This window comes from Triticum aestivum, chromosome 2B, assembly GCF_018294505.1.
Source record: "Triticum aestivum cultivar Chinese Spring chromosome 2B, IWGSC CS RefSeq v2.1, whole genome shotgun sequence".
Lineage (NCBI taxonomy): Eukaryota > Viridiplantae > Streptophyta > Magnoliopsida > Poales > Poaceae > Triticum > Triticum aestivum.
Genome location: NC_057798.1, coordinates 415977951 through 415993788, shown reverse-complemented (window position 1 = coordinate 415993788; position 15838 = coordinate 415977951).

Below are 15838 nucleotides of genomic sequence, written 5' to 3'. Positions count from 1 at the left end.
TTTTAGATTCGGCCGTGGGAGGCACTTTTATGGAAATCAGCTTAGGAGAAGCTACTAAACTCCTTGATAACATTATGGCTAATTATTCTCAATGGCACGCCAAAAGATCTACTAGTAAAAAAGTGCATGCTATACAAGAAATTAATTCTTTGAGTGGAAAGATGGATGAACTTATGAAATTGTTTGCTACTAAGAGTGCTCCTACTGATCCCAATGATATGCCTTTGTCTACTTTGATTGAGAATAATAATGAATCTATGGATGTGAATTTTGTTGGTAGGAATAATTTTGGTAACAATGCTTATAGAGGAAACTTTAATCCTAGACCGTTTCCTAGTAATCTAATAATTATGGAAATTCCTACAACAACTCTTATGGAAATTTTAATAAGATGCCCTCTGATTTGGAGAATAGTGTTAAAGAATTTATGATCTCTCAAAAGAATTTTAATGCTTTGCTTGAAGAAAAATTGCTTAAAGTTGATGATTTGGCTAGGAACGTTAATAGGCTTTCGCTTGATGTTGATTCTTTGAAACTTAGATATACTACACCTAAGCATGATATCAACGAGTATCTCAAAGCCATGAGAATTTCCATTGATGAGTGCAAAGAAAGAACCGCTAGGTTGCGTGCTAAGAAAGATTGCTTTGTAAAAGCGTGTTCTTCTAGTTTCCATGAAAATAATGATGAAGATCTAAAAGTTATTGATGTGTCCCCTATTAAATCCTTGTTTTGCAATATGAATCTTGATAATGATGGGACTAGAGACGAGTCAACTTTAGTTAAAAGATGTCCCAATGATTCAGAGTTTTTAGATCTTGACGCTAAATTTGGTAAAAGTTGGATTAGATAAGTCAATACTTTAAATAGCATTGAACCCACTATCTTGGATTTCAAGGAATTTAATTATGATAATTGTTCTTTAATAGATTGTATTTCCTTGTTGCAATCCGTGCTGAATTCTCCTCATGCTTATAGTAAAAATAAAGCTTTTACCAAACATATTGTTGATGCCTTGATGCAATCTTATGAAGAAAAACTTAATTTGGAAGTTTCTATACCTAGAAAACTTTATGATGAGTGGGAACCTACTATAAAGATTAAAATTAAAGATCACGAGTGCTATGCTTTGTGTGATTTGGGGTGCTAGTGTTTCCATGATCCCGAAAACTTTATGTGAGGTATATTTGTATAGAAGTTATATTGTCATAGATCCTCCAACATGTGGTGCTTGCTTTTGAGAATCATTTGCTAGCCAAATATCTGTACTAAGCGGGAATACTGCTTGTGCATCCAAATCCCTTGAACCAAGTTTCTTCCATGAGTGTCCACCATACCTACCTATATGCGGTATTTACCTGCCGTTCCAAGTAAATTTGCATGTGCCAAACTCTAAACCTTCAAATAATAATCTGTTTTGTATGCCCGAATCGCTCATGTAGCGACTAGGGGATGTCAGTATCTTCCATGCTAGGTGGGTTATTCTCACGATGAGTGGACTCCGCTTATCATTCACGAGAAAAATGGTTGGTAACTGGGATGCCCAGTCCCATGATCAAAAGATCAAAGTCAAATAAAAAATAATTGCAAATAAAACTCCCCCAGTATTGATGTTAGTTGGAGGCACCCGTTGTTTCAGGCAAGCCATGGATTGATGATTGTTGGTGGAGGGGGAGTAAAAACTTTACCATTCTGTTTGGGAACCGCCTATAATGTATGTAGTATGGAAGATACTGGGAACTCTTGGTTGTTATGTTGACAATGAAAGTATACCTCTCAAAATTATTTATCTCTATTTCAAAAACGAGCTCTGGCACCTCTGCAAATCCCTGCTTCCCTCTACGAAGGGCCTATCTTTTACTTTTATGCAAGAGTCAGTAGTATTCCTTCTCATTCCAACCTACTCGTTAGTTGGCAAGCATCATGTGATGGGGAAGGATCTAAGCATATATGGCCATTCAAATATATTTGATCATGAATTATTATTGTTGACAATTATCTATATGATAAGTAAGTTTCGAGGCGAAACATTAAGCCTCTATCTTTCTCTGTGTTCGATGGATGCTATTTGTTCTAAAAATATGCTTTGAGTGGTAGCAATCATGGAAGACTATATGATAGTTGAGTATGTGGGATTTGCTAAATCAAAGCTTTGACATAGACCCTTACTGAAAATAAGATGAATTACAATTGTTTGGTGACTGAGAATGAAGTTTGCTAGTTTGCTAGAAAGTTTATGGTCTATGCTTTAACATTTGAATAGCTTGTTACTTGATCATGAAAAAATTTATGAGATGAGCTACTGTTATGACATATAATGATGCTAGAAAAGGTGATTGAAATTATCACTGATCAAACTTATGCACCTGCTAGCATTCACACTTCATAAATTATTTCTTTTATCATTTACCTACTCGAGGACGAGAAGGAATTAAACTTAGGGATGCTGATACGTCTCCAACGTATCTATAATTTATGAAGCATTCATGCTATATTATTATATGTTTTGGATGTTTATGGGCTTTATTATACACTTTTATATTACTTTTGGGACTAACCTACTAACCGAGGCCCAGCCCATATTGTTGTTTTCTTGCCTATTTCAGTGTTTCAAAGAAAAGGAATATCAAATGGAGTCCAAACGGAACGAAACCTTCGGGAGAGTTATTTTCGGAACGGAAGCAATCCAGGGGACTTGGAGTGCATGTAAGGGAAGCAACGAGGAAGCCATGAGGCAGGGAGGCGCGTCCTACCCCCTGGGCGTGCCCCCCACCCTCGTGGGCCCCTCGTGGCTCCCTTGACCGACTTCTTTCACCTATATATGTCCATATACCCTAAAAACATGGAGGAGCACAATAGATCGGGAGTTCCGCCGCCGCAAGCCTCTATAGCCACCAAAAACCTCTCGGGAGCCCGTTCCGGCACCCTGCCGGGGGGGATCCATCACCGGTGGTCATCTTCGTCATCCTGGCACTCTCCATGACGAGGAGGGAACAGTTCACCCTCAGGGCTGAGGGTATGTACCAGTAGCTATGTGTTTGATCTCTCTCTCTCTCTTGTTCTTGAGGTGATACGATCTTGATGTATCGCGAGCTTTGCTATTATAGTTGCATCTTATGATGTTTCTCCCCCTCTACTCTCTTGTGATGAATTGAGTTTTCCCCTTGAAGTTGTCTTGTCGGATTGAGTCTTTAAGGATTTGAGAACACTTGATGTATGTCTTGTCGTGCTTATCTGTAGTGACAATGGGATATTCACGTGATCTACTTGATGTATGTTTTGGTGATCAACTTGCGGGTTCTGTGACCTTGGGAATCTATGCATAGGGGTTGGCACACGTTTTCGTCTTGACTCTCCGGTAGAAACTTTGGGGCACTCTTTGAAGTACTTTGTGTTAGTCGAATAGATGAATCTGAGATTGTGTGATGCATATCATATAATCATGCCCACGGATACTTGAGGTGACATTGTTGTATCTAGGTGACATTAGGGTTTTGGTTGATTTGTGTCTTAAGGTGTTATTCTAGTACGAACTCTACGATAGATCAAACGGAAAGAATAGTTTCGTGTTATTTTACTACAGACTCTTGAATAGATCGATCAGAAATGATAAATTTGAGGTGGTTTCGTACCCTACCATAATATCTTCGTTTGTTCTCTGCTATTAGTGACTTTGGAGTGACTCTTTGTTGCATGTTGAGGGATAGTTATATGATCCTATTGTGTTATTATTGTTGAGAGAACTTTCACTAGTGAAAGTATGAACCCTAGTCCTTGTTTCCTAGCATTGCAATACCGTTTGGGCTCACTTTTATCATTAGTTACCTTGCTGTTTTTATATTTTCAGATTACAAATACTCATATCTACCATCCATATTGCACTTGTATCACCATCTCTTCGCCGAACTAGTGCACCTATACAATTTACCATTGTATTGGGTGTGTTGGGGACACAAGAGACTCTTTGTTATTTGGTTGCAGGGTTGTTTGAGAGAGACCATCTTCATCCTACACCTCCCACGGATTGATAAACCTTAGGTCATCCACTTGAGGGAAATTTGCTACTGTCTTACAAACCTCTGCACTTGGAGGCCCAACAACGTCTACAAGGAGAAGGTTGCATAGTAGACATCACCATTCGCCTGCTATATTAACTTCAGCCCTAGCTCCCAGCCATAGCCAGAGACCCATAGTCATTCCCCTTCGGTCCCTTCCTTCTGTCGGCACCACTCCAACCATGGCCTCCTGGTTCTCCAAAGCTCTCTTGGACGTACTGTTGCAGGAGCAGACGAAGGATATCGGCAGCTCCGCTCCGGGCGCGCTCCAAAGCTCTCTTGGACGTACTGTCGCAGGAGCAGACGAAGGAGATTGCCGGCTCCCCCCGGCTGCCCTCCGCCACCACGACCACGAAGCCGGCGCGCGTGCGTGGGTGCAGCCGACAGTAAGGAAGAGTAGTACATGGTAGGTCGCCGCCACTCTGGTCCCATGAAGGCCACTGCTCCTCCACTCAGTCGGCGTGAAGCTTGGTGGGGTAAACATCGGCGGCCAATTAACCACTTGACGGCGACGTGGAGGCGGAAATCTTCAGAACCTTGTGCTCTGGAGGAGGAGGTTATTGAGACGGAGCTGGAAAAAGCCAAGGCGGATGAGGAGGAGGCAAAGGCAATAGCCGGAGCGTCAGTTCTTGGGTCTCATGGCCGGACATGGTGGTCGTGTGCCCGTGATTATAGATTAGGTTTACAGTAGGTTTTAGTACGGTTTGTGCGAAATATGTAATGAATTTCTTCCAATTTATAGGAAAAGTTTTCGAAATGTAATGAATTCCATCCGGTTAATTTTAAATTTGCTTTGTTTGCACAAATTTCGTCCGATTAGTTCATAGAGTTGTCGAACGGTATGTGGGCAGCATTGGATGGCATCCTCTGGCATCAATGTTCTTAGACAGATGCCGGTGTAAATTTGTGGATCTGCGCTGGAGATGCCCTCACTATCAAGCTATAATCGCTAACAGTGCTCCATTATTTCGTAGGGAATAGTTATCCCTCGATCAAAATCAGATCCGCCATGTTTCGCACCCCTCCCACGTAAGAATGTAGACGCTTGCTTACATAAAAATGGAGCAAGTGGACGACACTACAACACGCCATATCACTCAAACTAGCCCGCCTAACGCGGGAAAGCCCCGCCCTCGTCATTTTGTTCTAGATTTCTATCGATCAATCGCACGAAAATGTTATGCTTTGGAAGTTCAAAAGGAAAAGGTGGCACACTTAAAGTACGCCTGTCGCGTTCACGTCGCACCCCCAACAGTTCGGCTCGCACGCCGCTCACCAAAGGGGACAAGCGTGGTCTTGCATTTTCACTGACATGTGGGACTGCACTTGAATAAACCGTCGATAGCCTAAATCTAATCGCTCGGCGAGCGTCGACTGAGAAGAGAGAGACAGGGGAGGGAGAAGAGATCGCCCGCCCGCCGCGCATGGACTCCAAGAAATATGGTGATAATGTCAGATGGGTCATGCGAGAGTTTGGACCGCTTCCAAGCCCGCTTCTGACCGCCATGGCCCACCAGAAAACCCCTCCCCCCTCCCGCACGCGCTCCCCCTTAGACGCCAGCTGCCCGTATTCATAGCAAGTAGTACTAGTACAATACTGGGCTATAAGCCCGCTTATGTGGAGGAGAGAGAGGCATTAACAAAGTCAAGGAGTGGGCTTTGCAAGAGCCTGTCTCTACACGTGCTCCTAGGTATAAAAAAACTAATTCTAAAAAAAGAGGTATAAAACAATTGTGTCTAAAAAAAGAAAGGTAAAAAACATTTGAGAGGAAATAGATAGAGAGAAAGTGAGAAAAAGTTGTAACCTTATAGTCAATACTATGGTACATGAGGAAGGAGGGAGTTGTGCACATGCCAAGTTCACTGGGCTACCGTGTTTCATACTCCTCTGTCATAACAATGGAGACAATAGCTTTCATGAAAAATAAAAAATGAATACTCGTTGATCGTCCTTGATATTGGAAATAATACTTTCATTCACCGACATGTGGGACGTCGACTATCCAGGTCCACCTACCATGCACAAAATTATCCTTGTCCACCCCGGTCGTAGCGCAAGCCCAACCTTTCCCACTGTAAGTTGGTCGTACAAAGAAACCATCATGACTTCATTGAATTTCGCTTCTTCAAGAAAACTTATTGTACCCACAATACTGCTACCACACGCGAAGACTGGACGGGACTGTAGCACATCATAACACTGAAACCCACTAGGCCAAACTAGCCCGCCTAGGATTTGTACTCCCTCTGTTTCAAATTTAGTACAAAGTTGAGTCATCTATTTTTGAACAGAGGGAGTACGTCTCTATACTGCTATGATTTTGTGTTCTCAAAAAATATCCTTTGTCAATCTAACGATTAGGAGTAGAAAGAGGGTATTTCTTTCTCTAGATCTCTCTCCATCCCACAACCCCTCTAGCACATGTACACACTCTCTATAGCCACTCTGAAAGTACGACGTCACTACACATTCACGCTTCCAACAAAAAAGTTACACATTCACGCATGTTACAAGTACGTGCCAGTTTTGCTGGCTATTAATGTGAGGCCTCCTTTGGTTTAGAGGAATCTTGAAGGAATTTCATATGATAGGATTTCTATAGGAAAAATTTTGTAAAGCCCTTTGGTTTATAGGAAAGGAATCATATTCCTATGGAGGAATTATTCCTATCCTCCACATTTCATAGGAAAATAAACATTAGCCTAGACCCAATGGATAAAATCCTATGATGTGAATCAAAGGGCATCTCCTTTCCTATTTCTACTCATAGGATTTAAGATACATATCATCTCATTTCCTATGACTTTCCTATTGCTACAATTTTCCTACCCTATGAACCAAATGAGGCCTGAATGTATCCGTGAACCAACTCTTTGAGTTTGATGTGAATTAATGTGTAATTGTGGACTATTGTCTGACCGATCGCTAAGCCTAAAATGTTAGGAGCTTGGGCTATTGGCCGATCGACGACATATCAGACCTATAAGCGTATCATGAGCTCATCATCCCCAACGTTTCTCTTCAGTGAGTGTTTTGCAAGTACTATAGCTCACACAGTAGCTATCTAACTAACACCAAGAATCATCAAACAAGCCTGCTGACATGATAAACAGTTCAAACTTACATCTAAGCATGCCATATATTACATCAAAAGCTGGTGAGGATACATCTGTTTCCATAACTCAGAGAGGGTTCGCATGATTCACTATCAAACAAAAGTAGCAAGTACTGCCAACACAAGATAGTGCACTAGCCCTAAGATGGTTTTATAACACACATCGTTCTGGTAATTAAACACAATGCAAACTACCTTGAAGGATTAGCGTGACCAACTATTCCTTGTCATCGATCTCTCGGCAATGACCACAACATGGACAATGGCATGGGAATCGATCTCTGGGGCGATGTCCATAGGACGGACCGCGACATCGGAATCGATCTCTGGGGCAATGTCCACAGGACGACCAGCGGCATCGGAATCGACCTCCGGGGCGATGTCCACAGGATGGACCGCGACATCATAAACGATCTCTAGGGCGTTGTCCATAGGACGGACCGCGACATCGAAATCATCAAGGACGTCCACCGGCACCTGCACAACCCTAACATATTAGCAAGCACATTGCAAATAATCAAAAACCACAACTATGGCAAGCCATTTTTTTTACCTTGTGCAGCTCACCGGGGGATCCCATCCCTCTGGGGGCCATCGCCTTGCCAGAGAAATACTGCTTCTCAATGGCAGCTATCTCCTCAAACTCGGCCTTGAGCCTCTCATAGGTGGCCATTAGAGTTTCTGGGGTAGGAGGGCCCTTGCTGTTCTTCCAGCTTTTTTTGAGGAGTTCGTCCGCCAACGTCGTCAACTCTTTGGCTAGTGCTTGTTTCTTGGAGTTCTTCGTCTCCATGGGTTGGCCCGCCAACATGGCCAACTCGTTGGTCGGTGCTCGCTTCCTGAAGATCTCTATCTCGAGTGGGTTGTCCACCGGCAACTCTTTGCCTAGTGCTCTGGGATCCATCAATAAATTGACAAACAAAAAGCAATCGAAAGGAAACCACAATCACAATGAAAACAGGAAAAGAATAGGTTGTGAGAATCGGTCGGTGCTTCGCAAAAGGGAGATTCTTGGAATGAAAATATAGTAGCATCACTGATCCCCCCACCTTTCTTCGTCAGTACAGAAGAAAAATGGCGGAAGTGAGTAGCCTGGAGTGGGATTTTCTTCAAGAAAGGGGAGAAAGGGCTTCAACGAGCGTTCCAGTGAAATGATGGTTGCTTCGTCCAGTCCAACTTCGAGGCCACGTTACGACTACTGGTAAAGGTGTGGGTTTTGTGATATGATGGGTCATGACGGCCGCACCGAGGTGACCGGTGAGTCTCCACTGTAGCACCTCGCTATGATTTGGTGGATGGCACACGGGCCCGGATGCTTTGATGTCCCGCATGTAGATGAGCGGCTAGTCATATACTGTATAGTAGTAGTGTCGACGACAGACGAGGAGCTCCGTCCTGGTTTATTGGTCCCTATGATAATCTGTGCCAAATTTTGACTGTAAATTTAACTAACCAAATGTTCATGCATGTCACAAAAAATTACATCATTGAAAACTATGTTCAAATACGAATCAAAGGATATAATTTTTGTTAACATGCACTAACATTTTGTCATTTAAATATTTGGTCAAATTTAGCACAAATTACAAAGGAGCCCAATAAATATTTTACTCTCACATTTTGTTTTGAGGATACTCCCACATAGAAAATATAAATAATAATGCATGTTGGGGCAGCCCACATTTCTGATAATTTTAGTCGTGGGCTTGTTCACAAATTTTACGAGGTTGTGGTTGTTCACTTAATGGAGGGTATAGTACCAGACTTGAACAATACAAAGTGCGACCTGGCACACCGTAACACCACTTGGAATAAGCAGGTAGCTATCTCAAAAAACAATCAAAAACTCAAAAAAACAGCGACATGGCACGTACACAATTTTAAACGATTGTTTTGATGGAGTGAAAAAAGAAAAGTACCCTACTGATATATATATATATATATATATATATATATATATATATATAGGCTGGAGCCTCCGTGCTTGCTTGCTAGGGTTGCTATATTCACACACTCTCATTCTCTCCAGATCTAAACAAGATAGCGGTGGTAACACTGTCTTTCTATCCTCACCACTGATTACAGATCCGGACGTATCCCCCTCCACCGATGAAGGGAAGGAGGGGAAGCTTTTAGGCCATCGTCGACAGTGAGGGAGGATACCCACTGTCGGCCGCACCGTTATCTCTGGCCGAGCACCGGCGCGGGAGGTCCTCTGATCCCTTCATCATTGCCCTAGTGTGGGCGGATCCGTCCTCCTGCCGCCCACCTATCCACATCCCGACGACCTTCAGGTATATCTTCTTTCGAAACCGGCCTAGCTCTACTTTCCCAGCTCGCTACGTTGCTGCATGTGCATCATTTTCTACCTCTCAGTCCCTAACAATCGGATGGTCCAATGTCACCTTTTTTTCTATTATTAGAGGTAAAGCTACTTCATGGAGTCGAATCTTGTACTTGGTTCAAACAAGAAATAAAGGGGGGAAATTTAGTATGTACATCGGACTTGGTACAAACAGGAAGGAAAGGGGGTGAAAGTAGTACACACTGGTCATCCAACCGGTCTCTTGGCCGAAAAGGGAAATATAGGGGAAACGATGTACAAAGTGGTATGACCAGGACTATATTTTCTATCCACACATAGGAGTAGGTGGCTAGAGTGAACAAAAATGGGATCAACCCAGATATGTTTCTTGGATGTTTGTTTCTCGGGGCAACAAACTCTGAATCACCACTTTATGCCCCAGTTTAGGTACATGGTGCTAGACTACTGGTGCACCCACTATCCCATGCCCTTATAGCAAATATTTAGTTGTTCTTAATCTAATGCCCCTGGTAAAATGAAGCCATGCCACTGTTATATGCCATGACAAGTTTAGTCGATTTTTTTGCCAGTAATTGTTTGAGATTCTGACTGTTTCCTCTGTAGCTTTTTGTGCAAACAGGGATATCCATTTCACCTCATTGCTATTGCGACCTTTTGGTGCACTGCACAAAACACTTGTTAAAAGAAGTGACTTTTGTGTTGTTTAAATGGAATGTCAGAATGGAACATTGGTTCATTTCGGTGGAACTGCACAAAGGGAGATCCGTGTTTCGATCTTCATCATCCATATTGGCACCATAACCTCCCTTTAGGTAAGAATGATATTTAATGCATGTGTTCATCTCTATTTTGCGACTACCATGAGAAAATAATGCTATTGTTTACTAGTACACTTGTACTCCCTCACTGACAAAACCAATTCTAAAATAGAAGGCCAATCATTTACTTGGTTTCACCAACTGGTGAGGAGAAAGAGAAATAGAGCATGACGAGGAAGAAGAAGAAGAAGAGTAAGGAGGAAATGAAGAAGATCACACGATGGTACCGTCCTATGTTATCCTAACATCTTGCTAGTGGTATTGTATTGTTGTGTTGCTACAAGTCTTAATTTACTTGGAAGACTAGCAAGATGCCCGTGTGTTGCACGTAACATCAAGATGCATTTGTATGAGTAGTTTATCTTGTGAGAGAAAAGTATGAACGAGGGAAGGCCTTATTTGCAAATGTGGAGAGGGGTGTGGGTATCTTTTTGCAAAATTTCCATGGTTTCCTTCCTGTCTGTCAGATATGAATTAGATGGTCTATATTGCAGGATGGCAGGAACACCATCATCACCAACTCTGTTTTTTATAAGAGTAGAGTAGAGATAGATAGAGAAATGCAGCTAAGTAGTACTTGGGTTGACGAGACATCATACTAATTAACTGGATTCTGGATGCATGTGTGACCGAGCTCTACACGATCAACAGTGCTAAGGTGTCTTGCTGAAGCCGAGGCCTCGGTCGAGGCCATTCAAGGGCACCGGCAACATCTACCTTACATGTGAGACGATCCTCTAGGGAGCCCTTCCACTTCTGTTGTCTCTCCTGCAAGGTCACTTAATTAATTAGGAGTAATTAAGTAGCACTAATTTATTGCTGCCTAATTTTCCTGTCGGAGTTAAACAAATCTTTAGTAGCACCCTATGCTGAATCATGTACGTGTGTATGTGTGTCTGTGGAGGTGAATCATGTGGTGGAGAAGGGAGGGAATCTTGGTAGTGTCATGACATAATAGTGCCATTGTTTTGCATGTCAATTTATTGCCATTGGTTCAATGAGGCAATGTTTTGTGTATTGTCCATCATGAATTTGATGCTATTTTTTAAAGTAATATGCTAATGTCTTTCTATCCTTTCTCACTAAGCTAATGAAGGTTTCACCTCGTTCCTACTTGTGGAAACAGGGATCATGTTGTGCCAATCGTACATTTTAGTGGAACTACACAAGACAATACAATGAACTGTATCCCAGACAGTGTTTTAACTCTGTTGGAAGTTGTTGATAATCTTTAGATATAATCTCACCACTGGTAAACAAGTGTGATTTCAACCATACATTTGAAGTGCACAAAAATATATACTATTGAGTGATTCCAGTGAGTGCTTTATCATCTCTTCTGGGACTACATGAATAAGCTTTTCTGCTCAGGTTGGTACCGGCCTAAGGCCTTCATCCATATAAGTTTGTTGTCATCTCTATTTGTATCATGCTATTGTGTTGCTAGTGTCATGAGAAACTCCTTTATCTTTGCACGTTAAAGTTTTACAACCTATGATACACGGCAATGCTTTGAGTGTTGAGCTAATTGGCACTGATTAAATAAACTAATACCTCCCTTTAAGCAAGACTACTATGTTGCTAACTTTACCCATTAAGATAATGAGGGGGCTTCTATTTGTTAGTGTATGTTTCATCAACTAGTCCCACTATTATAGTAATCTCACTCTCTCAATATATGTGCCAACAGGGATGCTCGATTTTGATGGAACTGCACAAAAACTTTGGGTGCTTCATTGCCTCGACTGCTTCCTTCCTTTCCTGTCAGTCGCTTATCTCGGCTTGCTTCCTTCCTTTCATGTTAGTCGCTTCGCTTATCTCGGCTTCCAATCAAAAGGAAAAAGTAATTTATATGCTACCTCACACAGGTTGGTACCGGTATTTATCCTGATTATTGTGCTTGTCATATATATTGGTAATTTGGTATTGTGCTACTTTTTCTGATTTCATAAAGGAGTAACTTGGAGCCTGAACTCCCAGGCAAATCATTACATTGGGTGATTTCAGTAGAACCGCACAAAAAGATCAGATGGACAGATACTTATGATGTTGTTATGTACTCCAAAGTTCACTCAGACAAGCATCTATGTTGACAAGAAGAACTGCCCATATTCATTCGAGTATCAACCGACATCAACCAGTTATCAAACTCCAAGTATTAGGAGAGTGAACGCCAAAAATATTGCTTGGTGCATAGCCCAGAAAAATGCAGTCCAGTCTTTGGTCCCAACTTGTGCCTTTTGGTTATCAGCACATATGATAGCGAACTGTACGTCATGGAGTCTAAAGATTCCATACAAGTTGGTTGACGCATATATTCATATGGCACTTAATCAATCTACACGCCAGGGATGCTCCATTTCAGTTGCACTGCACAAAAAATTTGGGTGGTTCATTTTATCAACCGCCTCCTTTCTTGTTGGCAATGTAGAATTTTGGCGAGCTACAAGACCAAGATGAGCTAGTAAACTAGTTGGATGAAAGTAGTGGCCAAGTTGCTCAAACCTCCCTTAGCATCAAGGCCACTATCTCGAGGATAAACCTACAAGCAAGGTTCAGATTGTCTATGCTGCCTCTTATGTACTCAAAAGTTTACTCGTACAAGCATTAATTTTAGCAAGAAGTACCTCCGACTGAACACCATTTACCAGTCTGTACCCTAGGTAATTAAAGTTTGTCCATGGATGATATTGGTTGTGATCTCAATCATTTGGATCCATAAACATACTGAACATGTGTATATTTGAATCTTTTTGTGAATTATGTATGAATATCGTCTTGTGATCTATCAATCATTTGGATGCATAGACATGTTGAACTTGTGTATATATGAATCTTTTGAGTTGTTGATTGTGAATGTTGGCTATGAATATGAACGTATCCTGTGAACCTGAGTTTGATACGAATGTTTACCTTTTCTATTGTACTTGTGTGTGAATTTGTTAGTATGTCTACTGTGGGATTTGTGACGTGTGGGTATCAACGGCACACCTTCTTCCCGAGAAGAATTGCAGCTGCTTGTTAGGGTAGCAACGGAGCATCAGCTCTTTTTAATCTTTTTGCTCTATCTTCCCCCCTCGCCCGCTCAACCCCAGCCGTAATGTTTTCAGCCTCAAAACAAACATAGTATTGCATTGTTTTGGGGGCTTGATAAAAAATTGAGTGCTGCTTTCTGTAGGTTGGCCCGCCCAGCAAATGGGCTGCTGGTCCACCACGGTCTGGGAGGCTAAAAATACAAGTTGTATGGTGCAGAGGCACGTAAAAAACGCCATCGAGAGCCATCCACTGGAAAAAATCGCGTCTGATGTGCTTCTTCAGTCGTGCCGCTGGCCCCCTCTTTAATCCAGTTCGTTACATTCCCCAACCGGCAGCACTGGGACGGAAGTTTATTCCCCCTCGCATTTGCTGGGGGATTGAAGAAGCAGGGCATCGAATCCAACATCGGTGATGGCTGGTTGTCCGAGTGATTTTCAGATAAGAAACTGCACGTTTCAGAGGCAGAGAATCTAAATCAACATGCACTTTTCAAACATGGATAACATAATGTTGGAAATTTTATTCATGGTAAAAAATGGAACTAACAACAAGTTAACATCATGTTGATCAACATTCATGTATAGCACATCTTCATATGATGCAAAGTCAAAAAGATATGCTATTTTCAAAATGGCAAGACAATGTTGAGTGTGCGAAAAACTGGGTAAACTAGGGACAAAATTTTGGCAAGTGTTAGATATTTTTCAACTACACCAGTTGGAATCGAACCCGGGCTGCAACTTTTGGGTGAGAGGACTGCATCCACCGGGCTACTGTGGTATGTTCGAAATAATGGAGGTGTCTTCCCCGGCTCCGGTTCTTTCCCGTTCGTGTGCACTCGCCGTGGCACCGTCGTATGTCATTGTCAACATTATCAACAAACGAGAGGAATTTGGAGAGGACTGTACGCCGAGAGACTGGCAGTAGGGACCCACTAGGTCGAAGCCATAAGCAAGCAAGTGCCCCATTGGAAAAAAAGGTTCCTCCTAATTGTATACTCATATTGGGGCACACTGGTTTGTCAACCTTACTCAATAAACGAAATAAATTTCCAACGATGACTGTCACCGATGAGCTTTTTTTCAGGGGTATCGGGGATCATTTATATTATTTTTTTGCCATTGTGGGAAAGGGGTATAGGGGATCTAGCTGGTATCATTTTTTTCAGAGGGCGAACAAGTATCAGCTAGGCTTAGGTTCTTTTTAACATGCGTAGCCCACGACATACCGAGACAGTGGTTTCAACTTATTTTTTGAGGTCCATCATGTACGTACCAGCCTATGGGCCTCCCAGCGTAGGTTTTATTTTTTCTTAAAGATCGGCAGCCCAATGTATTTTTTAATAAAATGCAGATCTTAGTTCTATTTATCTATATATAAGAATAATAATGTTGTGTCCAATTTATGTTTTCCCTTCTAACCACATTATATATATTTATATTGTTACTGTTGCCGTATATTTAATAGAGACTTATATATACATTATAAAAACATCCCATGTCTTATTAACTTATAAAAGTAAATGTTTAATAGAAGTTGGCAAGGAAAATCCTGGTTGTTTTTGACTCACAAGCAAGGAAAATCCTGGTGATTGCGTACAAATGCTTGCGAAGATTTTAAGGACCAATGTAATAATAACGTGCCCATTTTTGTTTTGAGCAATAACTCACTAATGTGTTAATTATATATATACAATGTGTCGCTCCGGTCAATTTTTTGATATTAATTGCTCCTTCTAACCTAACATTGTTTTTAGAACAAGCCTAGCTAATTCGTGTATTTCAAGAAAGTGCAAATGGGTTGGGATTTCTTAGAAAATATTATATGGGCCGCATTAACGTGAAATTATTTGTTCACCCAGCCCAGCAAATGGACTGTAAATTTTAGAAAACATGGGTTAAATATATGCCACATTTTTGCAGGCTGACATGTGGGCCAATAGGTCGAAGCCTACGCAAGGTGTTGTCAACTTGGTCAACAAATGATTATGACATCCACAGCCATTGGATTTATACCCAATGGACGTCATGCACCTTCAACCTCTCGTCTTCTTCCTCCAGCTTCGCCGGGAATGCCTGCTCTGGCCTCCGGTGGCTAGCGGCTCTGCTTAGCACGCATCTGTTAGGGAACGTAGTAATTTCAAAAAAATTCCTACGCACACGCAAGATCATGGTGATGGCATAGCAACGAGAGGGGAGAGTGTTTTCTACATACCCTCGTAGACCATTAAGCGGAAGTGTTATGACAACGCGGTTGATGCCGACCGATCCAAGCACCGAACGTACGGCACCTCCGTGTTCAGCACACATCCAGCTCGATGACGTTCCCCGGGCTCCAATCCAGCAAAGCGTCGGGGATGAGTTCCGTCAGCACGATGGCGTGGTGACGATGATGATGTTCTACCGGCGCAGGGCTTCGCCTAAACTCCGCGACGATATAACCGAGGTGGAATATGGTGGAGGGGGGCACCGCACATGGCTAAGGAACGAT